Source organism: Manis javanica, chromosome 6, assembly GCF_040802235.1.
Source record: "Manis javanica isolate MJ-LG chromosome 6, MJ_LKY, whole genome shotgun sequence".
Taxonomy (NCBI): domain Eukaryota; kingdom Metazoa; phylum Chordata; class Mammalia; order Pholidota; family Manidae; genus Manis; species Manis javanica.
In genome coordinates, this window is record NC_133161.1 from 98,310,583 (window position 1) to 98,324,929 (window position 14,347).

Here is a 14,347-nt window from a genome sequence, read left to right on the forward strand (position 1 = left end):
TACAGGGAGGAAATGAATCTGAAAAAACAGGGTTAAAACTGTTTTTCTTTTTTCTTTTTGTTTTTTTTTCACATTGGAGAACTGACAGAGAATAAGTGAAAAAAAATAATGCACCTGAAATATCAGTATAATATATATTATATTATATTATATTATATTATATTATATTATATTATATTATATTATATTATATTATATTATATTATATTATATTATATTATATTATATTATATTATATTATATTATATTATATTATATTATATTATATTATATTATATTATATTATATTATATTATATTATATTATATTATATTATATAACATATAATGCATGTAGTACTATATATATATATATAACATATAATGCATGTAGTATATAATATATATAATAATAATGCATCTGAAAAACCCAATAAATCATATATTAAGCAGCCCAAACTATGTCATATGTATACAATTGTAAGTTAGGAGCATGTTAGGATGGCATCTGAGGGATACATTAAAAAAATGTATGTTTGTCTTACAGTTTCTAAACCAGGGGCCCTCATAAGATCACAGTGAGTAAAGGCCCACAGAGAAAATGTATAATGTGTTTTAATTATTATTTCGGTACACAGATACTAGAGGCTATTAAGAAATGCAAGAATTATAAAATTGAGCTGAGAAGATAAAATCTATTCAATCAAAAGATATAATCCTTGGTTATTCTCTTTCCTCCCTTGAACTTTGGTTTCCATACATACAGGATAAAAGATTACAGCTACTTAGTTTGTAAGCTCTTTTGTAATTTTAGCATATCTGTTTCTATAATTAAAATTACCCAGGTGTAAATTATAAGCAGTAACCAAGCATCAGACAAGGAAAAACTAATTTTCAACAGGTAAACAAAGGAAATTGGGATAGAATATAAATTAATACAGCATCTTGGACAACAGAATGGCATCAACTATTAAATATAAACATACACATTTCCTACAGCCTAGCAATTCCAACCCCTATAGGTACATGTCCAAGAAAAAGGCACACACATTTGCATCAAAAGTCAGGAAACTGCAGGGTTATTTATAAGAGCCCAATCCTGAATCAACCCAAATATCTCTGGACATTTGTAGAGCAGGTAAGTGGTAGCAGAGTGTGGGTAGGTGGTGTACAACAGATGCACACAGCCATGAAAGGGGACAGTCTCCCAAGTGGGGTATTTTAGATGAGTCTCAGAGATATAACATAAAGTGAAGGAAACCAGACATAAAATAACACACCCTGCTTTATTCAACTGAAACAAAGTGTGAAAATAAGCAAAGCTACACTACAGTGGAAGAACTCAGAGTGAGAGGGTCCAGGGCCACAGCAGGGCAGCCTTCTGACTGGTGCCTGAGATGAATGTGTGGGCATTTCTCTGTGCTCATTTACTGATTGGTATTTTTAGGGTTATTTTCTGTCTGTCCGGTTTTTTGCTTTTCAGTATGTGGGTTTCATTTCACAGTAAACAAAAAGATGTGTTGTTGTTTTATGGGAACTGGTTAAATATGTGTTAACCAAGGTAGTTGGTACTAACCACAGACACGGAGCTATCCCTGGGAGAGACCTCAGAGCTAGTTGCACTGACAGAAGGTTCTCAGGATAGGCAAGTTCCAACACCTTATAATCAATCCTGCTCACTCAAAATGGGAAAGGACAGCGATCGGTTTCTATCAAATGTGATCTGGCTTCTCAGGACTCACAAGCTTGCATTTAAAATTACATCCATAACAGAATGAATGTGAGATAAAGATGAAGTATGTGTGTGGTGTCTCTAACAAGTGACAAAATGGTCTGCATCTTTTCTTATTATCGATATCCTGATTTCTTCCCCATATGATTTGGGATGGTCACCAAAACTATGGCTGACGTGGGAGCATGCTGTCTCAGCCCTGGCTAGCAGAATGGCCCAGGCACCCACTTGGGCCGTGTGGGGGCAGAGGACCCCTGCTGCCCAGGGGCTGTGTCCAGGGGAGGCAATTAGTCTGGCCTTGGGCCCTGGATGCCCTCAGAGAACACTGGGCCCTGGAAGGTCCAAGAGGAGGTACGTGAAGGGTCAGGCAGAGGGAGAGCTTACTCCCAGGGAGCCCCTAGGGGAGCATGACAGGACACAGCTGACTCCCCCAGCCATTTCTGCAGCACAGGCATTCTGATTTTGCCTTAAACCAGTAAATTTAAAAATATGCATATAAATACTGTATTTCTAAAACTGTCAGGCAATGTAAACAAGAGGCAGGCTGGATCCCAGGAAGCCCCTCATCTCTCTGTACCACCACCTCCATCACCCACCCTCTGCTGCCTCAGACCACACAAGAGTGGAGGGCAACTGATGCCAAGGGGCCCAGGAGCAGAAGCCCGGGAGGACTGGGGTGCCAGGCGCAGCCAGCCTGCTCAGGTCCACCTGTAGGTCTGGTCTGAAACTGCAAACACTCCTGGGAGACATGAAGGTCATTCTTTGGCCACTTTCCCTCTGTACCAAGACACTTTCTCCAAGGATCTCATTATGAGCAGTTATAATTTTTTATGGCAGTTTTACATGTGACAGTGACTTGTAAACATCTGGCTGGAGTACTGGGCAATCCTCCGAATAATCTCTGAATGGCTTACAGTCCCGCATCCTTGGGCTGTAGGCTAATTTGTGTTGTCATTGTACAATTTCTGTCCCCGACCCTGCTACTAAGCTGCTGGTCTCTGCTTACACACTCTGTCCTACTTTGATCTTTTTTTGCTGTATTCACTGGAATGAGAGAAGTTCCTTGAAGCAAGTGGGACAGCTTGTTCCCTTTGTGCTGACCATTTGTCTGCACTGGCAGCCAGCCCTGCCATGGAGTGCCCTGTATTTTCTGTAAGCAAAAATAGGACATTATTAAAACTGACTTGCTTACACCAGGGCAAGGAGTGGCGTAACTACTATTTTTCCCTAAATGATTGCTGGTAATCTTCCTCCCAACACAGGGTATCATATTGTTCCCTGGAGTCATCCACTTACTCATAAATTTTTTCAGAGGTCATTCTTTTAATGTGCTGAGCCAAGGGAGACTCCAGAAATGAAAGTATTCATGCAATATAAATTTGGTCATGTTTTTTGTCCATCTAAAATGAAGTCATTCCCTATCGAAGTGTTAAAGTTTTATTACATGCCCAATTCTTTTCAAAAGATCAGTAAATTTCCTCAAAGGACTGGAAGTCTATGGCACCCTGAACTTCTATAAACAACCTCATCTAGGAATTCTGCATTCAGTCCAACAACAACAAAAAAATTGGTCATCCAAACTGTAACTCATTTATACAACAAAAAATAAATCATACAATAAAAAGGATTTCTGGTTGCTCAGGCATTGTGCTGATTGGAGGGACGATGAAAATACATATGATATCTCATCTCACTATGGCCACAGCTGAGAGTATATAAGCAAATAGTTGCAGGGAGGCATCACAAAATTAATGATATAATTCAATAAAGCATAAAAATGAAGGCATAAATTTAGTCATCACCAACTCCTCCCTGGATTATCAGAAAGACTTTAGAGTGAGAGTTACCCCAAAACTTAGTTTAAAAGTCGAACGGGAGTTTGACAGGTATAAAAATGGGAGGTGGTCTCAGTAACAGTACAACCAGAGGCTGTAGGATAGAAATAGCACAGTGATCTCTAGGAACTAACATAACTGCACACAGTCAAAACTGAGAATGTGTTCTCCACTGCGAAGAGAGACAAGGACAGGAGGACAGAGAGGGAGTGGTCACAGGAACCTTCTCTGACTGTGCTCTGAGAACATGCAGTGTTCTGCAATAGACCCCAGGCTTCTTAAGCTTCCAGCTCCTGAAACCTTGGGACACCAGGGTTATTCCACCCAGCTGTCATAACCAGACTGCAACAGGTTAGGGTTCCCTTCAAGGGCTCTTGTTCATTTGCTGCAAACAAGCTCCCATGGCTCATTATTCTAGAATCTCACACAGGATGCTGTTCACATGTGAAGCCAATGCCATGAAATACAAGACTCATGTCCCCAGTGCACTGTTTGCTCATGGCTTATCTAGATCCTGGAACCCACAGTAGCCCTGGAGACACACACGGCCAAGCCATGGCTGCTGTTCCATGCCCTCCACAACCATAAGCCACCCCCAGCAACACCTAAACAGGGCTGGCCAAGCTTGCTGTCAAACCCATCCTGAACCCTGCTTTGGTTCATTCTTAATAATAGTAATAATGTCTTCCTTTCAACTCTTCAAAACATATCAAGGTCATCATAAACCTTGCCTCCAATGTGAAGCACTTGACACTGGTTATTGATATCACAGGACTATAAACTCCAGGAGGTGAGAGCCCACCCTCGGGTGCTAAGGAGCGTGTGCTGAATCAAGGGGTTGATTAGCTCTCCAGCCACATTCCAGAATGTCAGGGATCAGACTGGATTTATTCCTGGCATTATGTCTGGTGCTGAATAAGTGGTTAATAAATGTCTACTAAGTGAACTTCCCTCTTTCTCAGGGTACAAAACACATGTAATATATAACACATGTCTTTGGTACATGATTATTACCACATCATTTTTACCATAAGTCATATTTGCTATCTCCTATTGCATTTATTTTTTCATGAATGCATGTCTTCCTTCTCCAGGAGAAGGCAATTTTTCCATTATTTTCTTCTCTCTATTCAACATAACAAACATTAACAAGAGCCTTCACTGAGCCAAGCAATTTTGTTAGATGTTTCAAGGATACAATAATAAATAAGATATAGTGCCTCGGGGAACTTTTGAAACAAACATGTAAACACCTCATCAACATGCAAAGTTCAGCAAAAGTTTATGGGCAGAAATGTTTAATTCTAAATAAAAAGTGGAAGACTTCAAAGAAAATGCCTCTTGGTTTGGACATTTTGAAGAAAGAGCATGTGTGAAGGTGTACAGGCAGCAAACTTTGGGGAGCTGTAAAAAATGAGGGTAACTAGGGTGGTGAATATATGAGAAGGACTTTTGGGAAATGAGAGGTGAAAGGGTGTTAAAATACAGCTCACTGGACATTTTTTGAAGGCTGTTGGGCAATCACCAAATGCACTGATGAAGGGGAGAAAATTGACCTCCTTGAATGTTTAAGGACTCACCAAATCTACACAAAACTTTGGATGTCCTCTCACAACTGACAGCCCTCCATTCCCCCACCCCGTCCCTCTCTTGTCCTGGTTTGGTAGTGTTACCTCGTCTTGACCATTCAAGTTCCACCTGGATGAGGCACCCTGTTGTTATGACACAGAGGCTGACCCTGGCAGACTGGGTAGGAAGTATGTCTATTAGATCATAGCAGAGGGGCACAGACTGGCTGGGAGAAAGGATGCCCCAAACCCAGGTGTGGACCTGGTGCAACAGTGAGATTGTTCTCACTGCCATGGCCCTCAGTGAGGAAGTAGTCAGAGCCAGGGCTCCACCATGCCACTCACACCACTTCTGTGCCAGCCCTCACCTTCACAGCTGCTTGGGAACATGCCTCTGTGGCCACCTCTAAAGGCATGGTGCCCCCAGGAGCATCAAAATAACAGCAGACAGATTGAACAGGCTAGCACTACATTGTTTCTTTTGTAATACACATCAGAAATGGCAGAACTGTGGAGAGAGAAGACAGAGCAGTGCTTGCCAGGGCCTGGGAATGAGGATGGAGATGATGATAAAGATGGCTGGGGTATTTGGACAGTCACTCTTCAATACCTCAATTGCAATAGGAATTATATAAACATGGTTATTTGTCAGACTCACAGAAATGCATACTAAAAGTGGCAAGTTTTGTTGTATGTAAATTGTATTTCATAAACCAAAAATAATCTATGGGTATGGTGAGAGGCAGAAGGAAAAAGGAGAATAACAGGAGGCTGTTAATTGTTGAAGCTGTTGAGAGGTATGTAAGGGTTAATCATGCTATTGTGCTTACCTCTTATAGCTTATAAATTTTCCACTTAAAAAATTCCATAGCTAAATTTTAAAATAAAAATAATAAGTATTGGCAAGGCACCTAAGTTTGAAATGATTTGAATATTTGGAAAAACTCTCAACTAGATGATTTTTGCTTTTTCATTGATGCTTATCTTCATATTCTAACTTTCTACAATGACCCTGTTACACTCACATTACAGAAATAAATTCTTTCTAAATTGTATGGTCAGGAATATGGCACGTATTATATACCACACTGATGACTCCCATTTGTATGCCTCTAGTCCCATCCATTTCCTGATTTTGGTGCTTACCTCACTGTTTTCCATTGGAGTGTTTAATAATCTACTCAAAATAAATTCCTCCAAAACTGAAGTCTTGATTTTGCCCTAAAATTTCTATTCTACTAGTTGCTTTAGCTCAGTGACAAAGTATCACTTATTGTCTAGTTGTTCAGGCCAATAACTCAAAAAAACCCACGATTTCTTTCAATCTCATCGCCCACATCCAGTTACCAGCAAATCCATTTGGCTGTAATCTGTGTGTCCCCAGAATTCGACATTTGTGCATAAGCTCCACCAATAACAAACATCCTAGACAAATTATGTACCCTCACTAATCTTTCTCCTGCTTCTGTTTTCACCACTTTGTATTCTTATTGTTTACAAAGCAGCCAGCATGATATTTTTAAAACAAACTCAAGTCTCATCACTCCTCTTTGTAAATCTTTCAATAACTCCTTATACTTAGGAAAAAATCTAGAATTGCCTCTAGACCCCATACTGTCTGGTCTTTTACCTCAACCTCATCTGCTAGAACCAGTGCTCTCTCCCTGTACTCCATCCACTCCACGCCACCCATAGATCATCCAGCTTGGTTCTTGCCTCAGATCTTTGCACAGCCCAAAACATCAGGGGAATTACTACTTTTCCTCTGCTGAAGTTTCATCTCCTCCAAGAGGTATTTCCTGGCTGTCTGCTCTAAGTAGCCTCCTGTCTCTCACTATTTAACTGAACTTTGCTTTATTTATTAGAAAATCAAAAACAGATATTACATTATATATTATTCTGTTGTATATGTTTTCTGTTACTTTCTCATAAAATGTAAATTCTTTATGGACCAAAACTTTGCTTTTAACACATGCATCACCAGCATGGAGATCATGTCTGATGCACAAGAGATGTTCAAAGACTTCAATACCTGGTGAATAAACAGCACCCATGTGCCTACCACCTTCTCAAATAAGGCCTTAAAAGATGTTTCTCACGATGGGATACTGGGAGAACTCTACTATTACAAGGTTATGAAAGATCTTCAAAATATTTTTTGTCCATACAGGCATACCTCAGAGATAAAGTGAATATTGCAATAAAGCAAATAGCACAATATAGTGAGTCAAATGATGTTTTTGGTTTCCCAGTGCATATAATAGTTATATTTAGACTATAATGCAGCCTAGTAGGTGTGCAATAGCATTATGTATAGAAACATACACACCTTAATGTGTATAAAACTGTACACACCTTAATTAAAAATACTTTATTGCTAAAAATGCTAACCATCTGAGCTTTCAGTGACTCAAAATTGCTGATCACAGATCACAATAACAAATATAATACTAATGAAAAAGTTTGAAGTATTCTGAGAATTACCTAAATGTGACACAGAGACACTAAGTGGGCAAGTGTTACTGGGAAAATGGCTCCAATAGACTTGCTCAATGCAGGGTTTCCACAAACCTTCAGTTTGTAAAAATGCAGTAGCTACAATGCATAATACAGCAAAGTACATTTATAAAATGAAGTCTGCCTGTCATGTAATTCCAGATACACTGTAGACATGTGTAGTAAACCATGGCCCATAAAAACGTATGATACTAGATACTGCTTCAAATTACTAGATACACATTTGTCTGTCTTTCCCAGTTGTTTTCCATGTGAAGATATGTTCAAAACAGCCTAGTCCTCAAACAAAACAGAAATAGACTCATAAACACAGAGAACAGACTGGTCATTTCCATAGTGAAGGGGGAAGAATAGAGGACAGGCAAAATAGGTGAGGGAAAAAGATAATTTCCAATTATTAAATCAATTAATAACAGGGATAAAAGTCAGAATAAGGAATATAGTCAATAATATTGCAATAAATTTGCATGGTGACAATTGGTAACTACACTTCCTGTGAGCATTTCGTAATACATAATTGTCCAATCACTATGTTGCATACCTGAAAACCCTATAATATTGCATACCAACAATATTTCCATAAAAATAAATAACAGCCTTGCATTCCATTATGTGACAATGAAAAAAGCAAAATAAAAATAAACTATGAATGAATGAATGGAAAGGCTTCCAGAAAACTTGTCCTGATCTTTTACATGCCAATTTACATTATTTCTACAATCACTTTCAAAACTGCATCCACAATTAGTCTGAAAATGTGCTGGAAAGCTCCCATGTTGAAAGGCTCAAATAGGCTATTCTGTCAAGGATCTCATTTTGGTCTAAGTATGACACTAGAATTAGCATATAATATTATGGTATGTATGCAAGACATTTACATGCTGAGGCAATTTCACTTCTTCCAAATCACTGATAAGATTTTTAATAGTAGGATGGAATGATAGCAACAGAGTCAGTAGAAAGCATTGGTATTTTCTATCATAACTTTTTAAATTTATAAACGGATGCTTTTGGATGCACAACTGAGAGACTACCACCCCACCCCATGAGATTTCCTAATACTAGCATGAAAAAATAAACAGGGACTCCAAATCATTCATGTGCTCTTTGGAATGTGGACATTAAGTGCTTTTGGCATGAGATCATGAGTTTTTCTAAGACACAAATGTATCAAAATAAAGATCTATAAATATTAAATGCCTAAGAACAATTCACTGCAGCACTTAAGCGGCAAATCTACTCTTTTTTACTGAATCCATGGAAGAACATATTTGTTAATGTTAAATTAAATTACATTTTGGTGGAATTACTTAAAAGGATTTTGCCAAATATTGGCAGAGTTCCTGACTATCCAAAGATGAAAGAAGTAAATTATGATGCAGAAGTCCTGCAAGGTACATCAACTTGAGTCAATGAAAATGAGGTGTGGTAAAAGGACAAAACATTTGTGGGCCCCCCTTTGGCTGGTGAATATTTAATCACTACTCAACTGAAGAACTGCTAAAATTACCTTCAGAAACTGTTTACATTCTTCTCAAGTGTACACAGAACCTTCTCCAGGATAAATCACATGGGAGGTTGCCAAACAAGACAAAAATTTAAGAAGATTAAAGTCATACCAAATATTTTCTCAGACCATAATGGTATGAAATTAGAAATCAATCAATAAGCAGAGAAAAACAGATAAATTTCACAAGTGTGTGAAAATTAAACAACAATTACTGAGCAACCAATGGGTCAGAGAAGAAATAAAACAGGAATTTGTTTTTAAATCTTGCAACAAACAAAAATAGAAACACAACATACCAAAAATGGGATGTAGAAAATGCAGTTCTAAGAAGTTCAGAGTGATAAATGCCAATACTAAGAAACAAGAAAGATCCCAAATAAACAACCCAACTTTACACTCAAGGAATTGTAACAAAAAGAACAAACCAAGTCCAAAGTTAGCATAAGGAAGGAAATAACAAAGATCAGAGAAAAAAATGAACTAGAGACCAGAAAAAAAGAGGAAACTTCAACAGGACTAATATGCTTTTTTTAAAAGAAACGAATTTGAAAACCCTTCAGCTAGACCAAGAAAAAAACACAAAGACTCAAATAAAATCAGAAATGAAAGAGGAGACATTACAAGTGATATCACTGAAATGCAAAAGATCGTAATACACTTCTGTGAACAATCACATGCCCCAATATGGGATAAGATAGAAGAAATGGATACAACCTGCCAGAAACCAAAACATGAAGATGTAGAGAATCCCAACAGACCAAAAACAATTAAGAGAAGTGAATCAGTAATCAAAGGTTTCCCATCACAGGAAATTCCAGGATCAGATGACTTAACTGGTGAATTCTACCAAACATTTAAAGAAAAATTAATGGCATTCCTTCTCAAATTCTTCCCCAAAATTGAGGCTGGAACCTGTCAAATTCATTTTAGAAGCCAAAAATAAAATGGATATTATCATAGGGCACAGGGACAAGACATAACAAGTCTTGCTGAGGGTGTGGAGAAAAGGGAACCCTAGTGCACTATTGGTGGGATTGTAAACTGGTGCAGCCAATGTGAAAAGCAATATTGAGGTTCCCTAAAAAAAAAAAAAGTTGAACTACCATATGATCCAACAATCCCACTTCTGGGATATATCCAAAGGAAATAAAGTCAAGATCTCAAAGAGATAGGTACAGCCCTGTGTTCATAGCAGCATTACTTACAATAACCAAAGTGTGCACTGACAGAGAAGTGGATAAAGAAGATGTGGTATGTATATACAATGGAATACTACTCAGCCATAGAAATCCAAGGAAATCCTGTCATTATGATCACAGGGATGGACCTTGAGGGCATTATGCTAAGTGAAATCAGTCAGACAGAGAAGGACAAATACTGTATGATCTGACTTATATGTGGATCCAAGAAAGCTGATCCACGGAAACAGAGAGTAGAATGGTGATCTCCAACTGGGGAGATGTTGGTTAAAGGGTAGAAACTTACAGTTATAATATGAATACATTTCAGGGATAGAATATACAGCATGGTGGGTATATTAACAATACTGTATTCTATACACTTGAAAGTTGCTAAGAGAGTTGAACTTATATATTCTTAGCAAAACAAAAAATTGACAATTATGTCAGGTGATAGAGCTGCCAACTAAGCCTATCATAGTAACCATTTTGCAATATTTATGTGTATCAAATCATCACATGGTATACTTTAAATTTACACAATTTTCTATGTCAATTACAGCTTAATAAACCTAGAAAGAATGGTTTACAAATGTTTATTTTGCTACCCACATCTCTTTATTAACATTTTAAATTGGTAGTAAGAATTGTTTCTTTGTTTTTAAAATACACTGATGTTTTGGATGCCCAACTGATATGGGGGAAAAGAAAGGTCTCCAAAATTTCTTCTACTGTATCTTTTCTTTTCTTAAAAATTTGCCACAACTTTCACTAAAAAAATGTATAGAAAGTGTAATAATACTTAACATTTATTGAGTGCTTAAGTGCTGGATACCTTTCATAGTTTTTTAGTTATATCAACTCATTTGATCGCCATACAAAAAAACAAAAGGTTGGCATTATTATCCTTACTTTCTGTGTAAGGAAGCAGAAGCAATAAGAAGTTAAGTAGCTTCCTACTGTTACAATTATTTTGTTAGTTTATGAAAAGGAACCTTTAAAATTGACTTTACAACTATTTGCATGCCATATAAATTTGCTGTAATCAAAAGAAAAATGAGTTTGCAATTAGGAGTCCATTCATCATAGGTCTTCAAAATCACCACCAACCTTTATTTATATGAATTTCAAACTTGCTGAAGACCTTAGAAATACAAAACTGTTTTAGAAGACAAAATGTAAAAAATAATAACCCAATAATGTGAGTTAAAATTTTCACCTTTGTGTTAAGAATGCAGAAAAGCAACTTACCCTAACTAAGGCGATCTTCTGTTGGGGAATTTCTATTCACAGAACACCAGGGGTTCATTGCCTAGAAATATCATGGGACGAATATTTGTAACATAATAGATTTGGTTATTTTTTATTAATATTCTTTACTGTTTTAGATTTACAGAAAAATTAAGAAGATAGAACAGCAAGTTCCCAATTGGTACATATGTTATAATTAATGAGCTAATTGATAGATTATTGTTTACCAAAATCCATACTTTATTCTTATTTCTACAGGTTCATCTAATGTTTTTCTCCACTCCAGGATTCCATCCAGGAAACTGCACCACATTCATTTGCCGTGTCCCCATCGCCTCAGCTCTGCCAATGTCTCCAACGCTTCTTGCTTGCTGACTTTGTGGTTTGGGGGAGCACCCCCCATGTATTTTATAGTGCTCCTCTATTGGAATTTGTCTGATATATTTCTCATGATTAGACTGAGGTAAGAGTTTTAGAAGTAAGATCCCACAGGTGAAGTGTCATTTTCATGACATCAGTTGAGGGTACACAAAATCAACACGCTGTATGGCTGCTGATGTTGACCTTGATCACTGGGCTAACGTGGTGTTTGTCATGTCTCTCGGATGTGAAGTCATTCTTTTCTTCCCTATTTGTACTGAATTTTTTGGAAAGAAGACATTACACACAATGAGTAAGAGAAGGGAGTTTTGCTTCCCCTCCTTTATAAGTGGAATGTGTACATAATTAGAATTCTTTTGCCTGAGAGATTAGTCTCTTCTTCCCCATTTATTTAAACACAGTCACCCATCTCCTCATTCCTTATAAGTGGTTTATTTGAAGTATCAAAGAGGGATAGTTGGCATATCTCCATTGTCAGATCATATCACGGGCTTAGCACTCTCTTTCCTACTGGAAATAGATTCCTTAGCATCTTTAAACATAACCAGGTTAGAGAACCAATTCCAAATACCCTAAACCCAATTCAGACAAGTCATTCTTAAAATTCTAATTACTCTAGAATCACTCTTGGCACCAAAATCTGTATTAGTAAAAGTTCTCCAGAGAAACAGAAGCAATAGGATATTTAACCTAGACAAATAGGTGATTGATTGATCGAGCAAGAAAAAGAGAGAGAAATAGACTGATCATAAGGAATTTGTTCACACAATTATGGACACTAAGGATTTCCAAGCTCTCCAGTGAACAATCTGGAGACCCAGGCGAGCCAAGGGTCAGCTTCCGTCTGAGTCTGAGGGCCTGGGAACCAGGAAGCTAAGGTGTGAGCTCCAGTCCCAAAGTCCTCCGGCTCGAGACGCAGGAAGAGCTGATGCTTCCGTCTGAGTCCAAAGGCAGGAAAGACCAGTGTTCCGCTTGGCAGCCAGGGAGGAACTCCCTCTTACATTTTTGTTTTACGGTGGTCTTCAATAGATTGGATGAAGCCCACCCACAGCAGAGACGGCAACGTGCTTTACTCAGTCTGCTGATCCAAATGTTCATCTCATCCAGAAATACCCTCACAGACACCCGGAAACATGTTTGATCAAATGTCTGGGTGCCCAGTGCCAGTCCAGCTGACGCATTAAATTCATCATCACATAATAATGTTTATTAAATTGTTGCAGCACTGGCCACTGGGAGATCTTTCAGGTGCTTTTTGTGTCTCTTTGATAAACCGCCGTCAATAAAGGGCTGTTTATGTGTTTGTGTTGTTTGTTCTGTTTTAACATGTCCCGGCTTCTGGCCCCATCACAGGCTCCAGGTTTATCCTGTATATTTCCTGCCCCAGTTCTAATGTCTTAGATTCAGCCATTTCTTCACAAGGCTCTGGTTCCTTTTGTTGAAGAACAGTTTTAGAAACCAAGATTTGAGCACTGCGTACTCATTGTTTTGAGGGTAGCATTTCCTTTAGGCCCTGACAGCTGACAGAGCAAACAAATTTATGTGTTTACTTATCTATGTACAAATGCACCACACACACAATTTATATTTAACCATCTGCATGTGCATAGTCAAGCATGAGTTCTCACTGATATTCCCACCTCTAATCTCTCACCACATGGATCATTCCAGCTTCCTCTGCTTGCTTGCCCACCTACTCCCTGTGAGAAACCTGGGTCCCACTATCCAGCAGCCTTATTTTTTTAACTGTTCAATTAAAGTATACATGTATACCAGTATTAGAATTGTTAACCCACACCCTTATGGGGAACAACTTTATCAGTGAGAGTACAATGCTCTCATGTAGTTCATTCTTTCTTGGTCTTACGAATGGCACAATTTCCAAAGTCACTTAAATTAGCACCTTCTTCATCTGCTCCAAGTATTCATAATAAAGTTAGGTTCTTTACTCACCATGTCCATTCTCTTCTCCATCCTTCCACATCCAAAATGGATTTTTCATTTACATTCATGTAGTTCATTCTTTGTGTTGTAAAGTTCTCTGGGTTCTGACAAATGCACATGTCATATGTCTACCATTATAGTGTCATAGAATAGTTCCCCTAACCTAAAAATTCTCTGGGCTTCATTGATTTTTGCTCCCAGACTTCCAAAGAAGTCCCGTAAAGCATAAATCTTTTACTTTCTTTGTAGTTTCGCTTTTTCCAGAGCATGATTAATTGAATTTACAGAGTGTGGACCCTCTCAGACTAGCTTATTTCACTTTAAAATATGCACCTGAGATTCATCGTGTCTTTTTGTGACTTGAAGCTCATTTCTTTTTATTGATGAATGATATTCTGTTGTGTGGATGAACCAGTTTCCTCTTGCATTCATATCTTGATGGCTTCATTTTTG

General features: G+C 37.9%; 1 long non-coding RNA gene across 1 annotated transcript in view; it reads right to left on the reverse strand.

The window, feature by feature from the left end:
• Positions 1-14,000, reverse strand: part of LOC140850104 (uncharacterized) — a 39,292-nt gene extending 25,292 nt beyond the window's left edge. Inside the window, exons 1-2 of the long non-coding RNA XR_012132858.1 lie at positions 13,904-14,000; positions 11,570-11,630 (exon numbers count right to left, since the gene is read on the reverse strand). This is a non-coding gene — a long non-coding RNA (uncharacterized lncRNA). The remainder of the gene's footprint in view (positions 1-11,569; positions 11,631-13,903) is intronic.
• Positions 14,001-14,347: the final 347 nt, after the last annotated feature.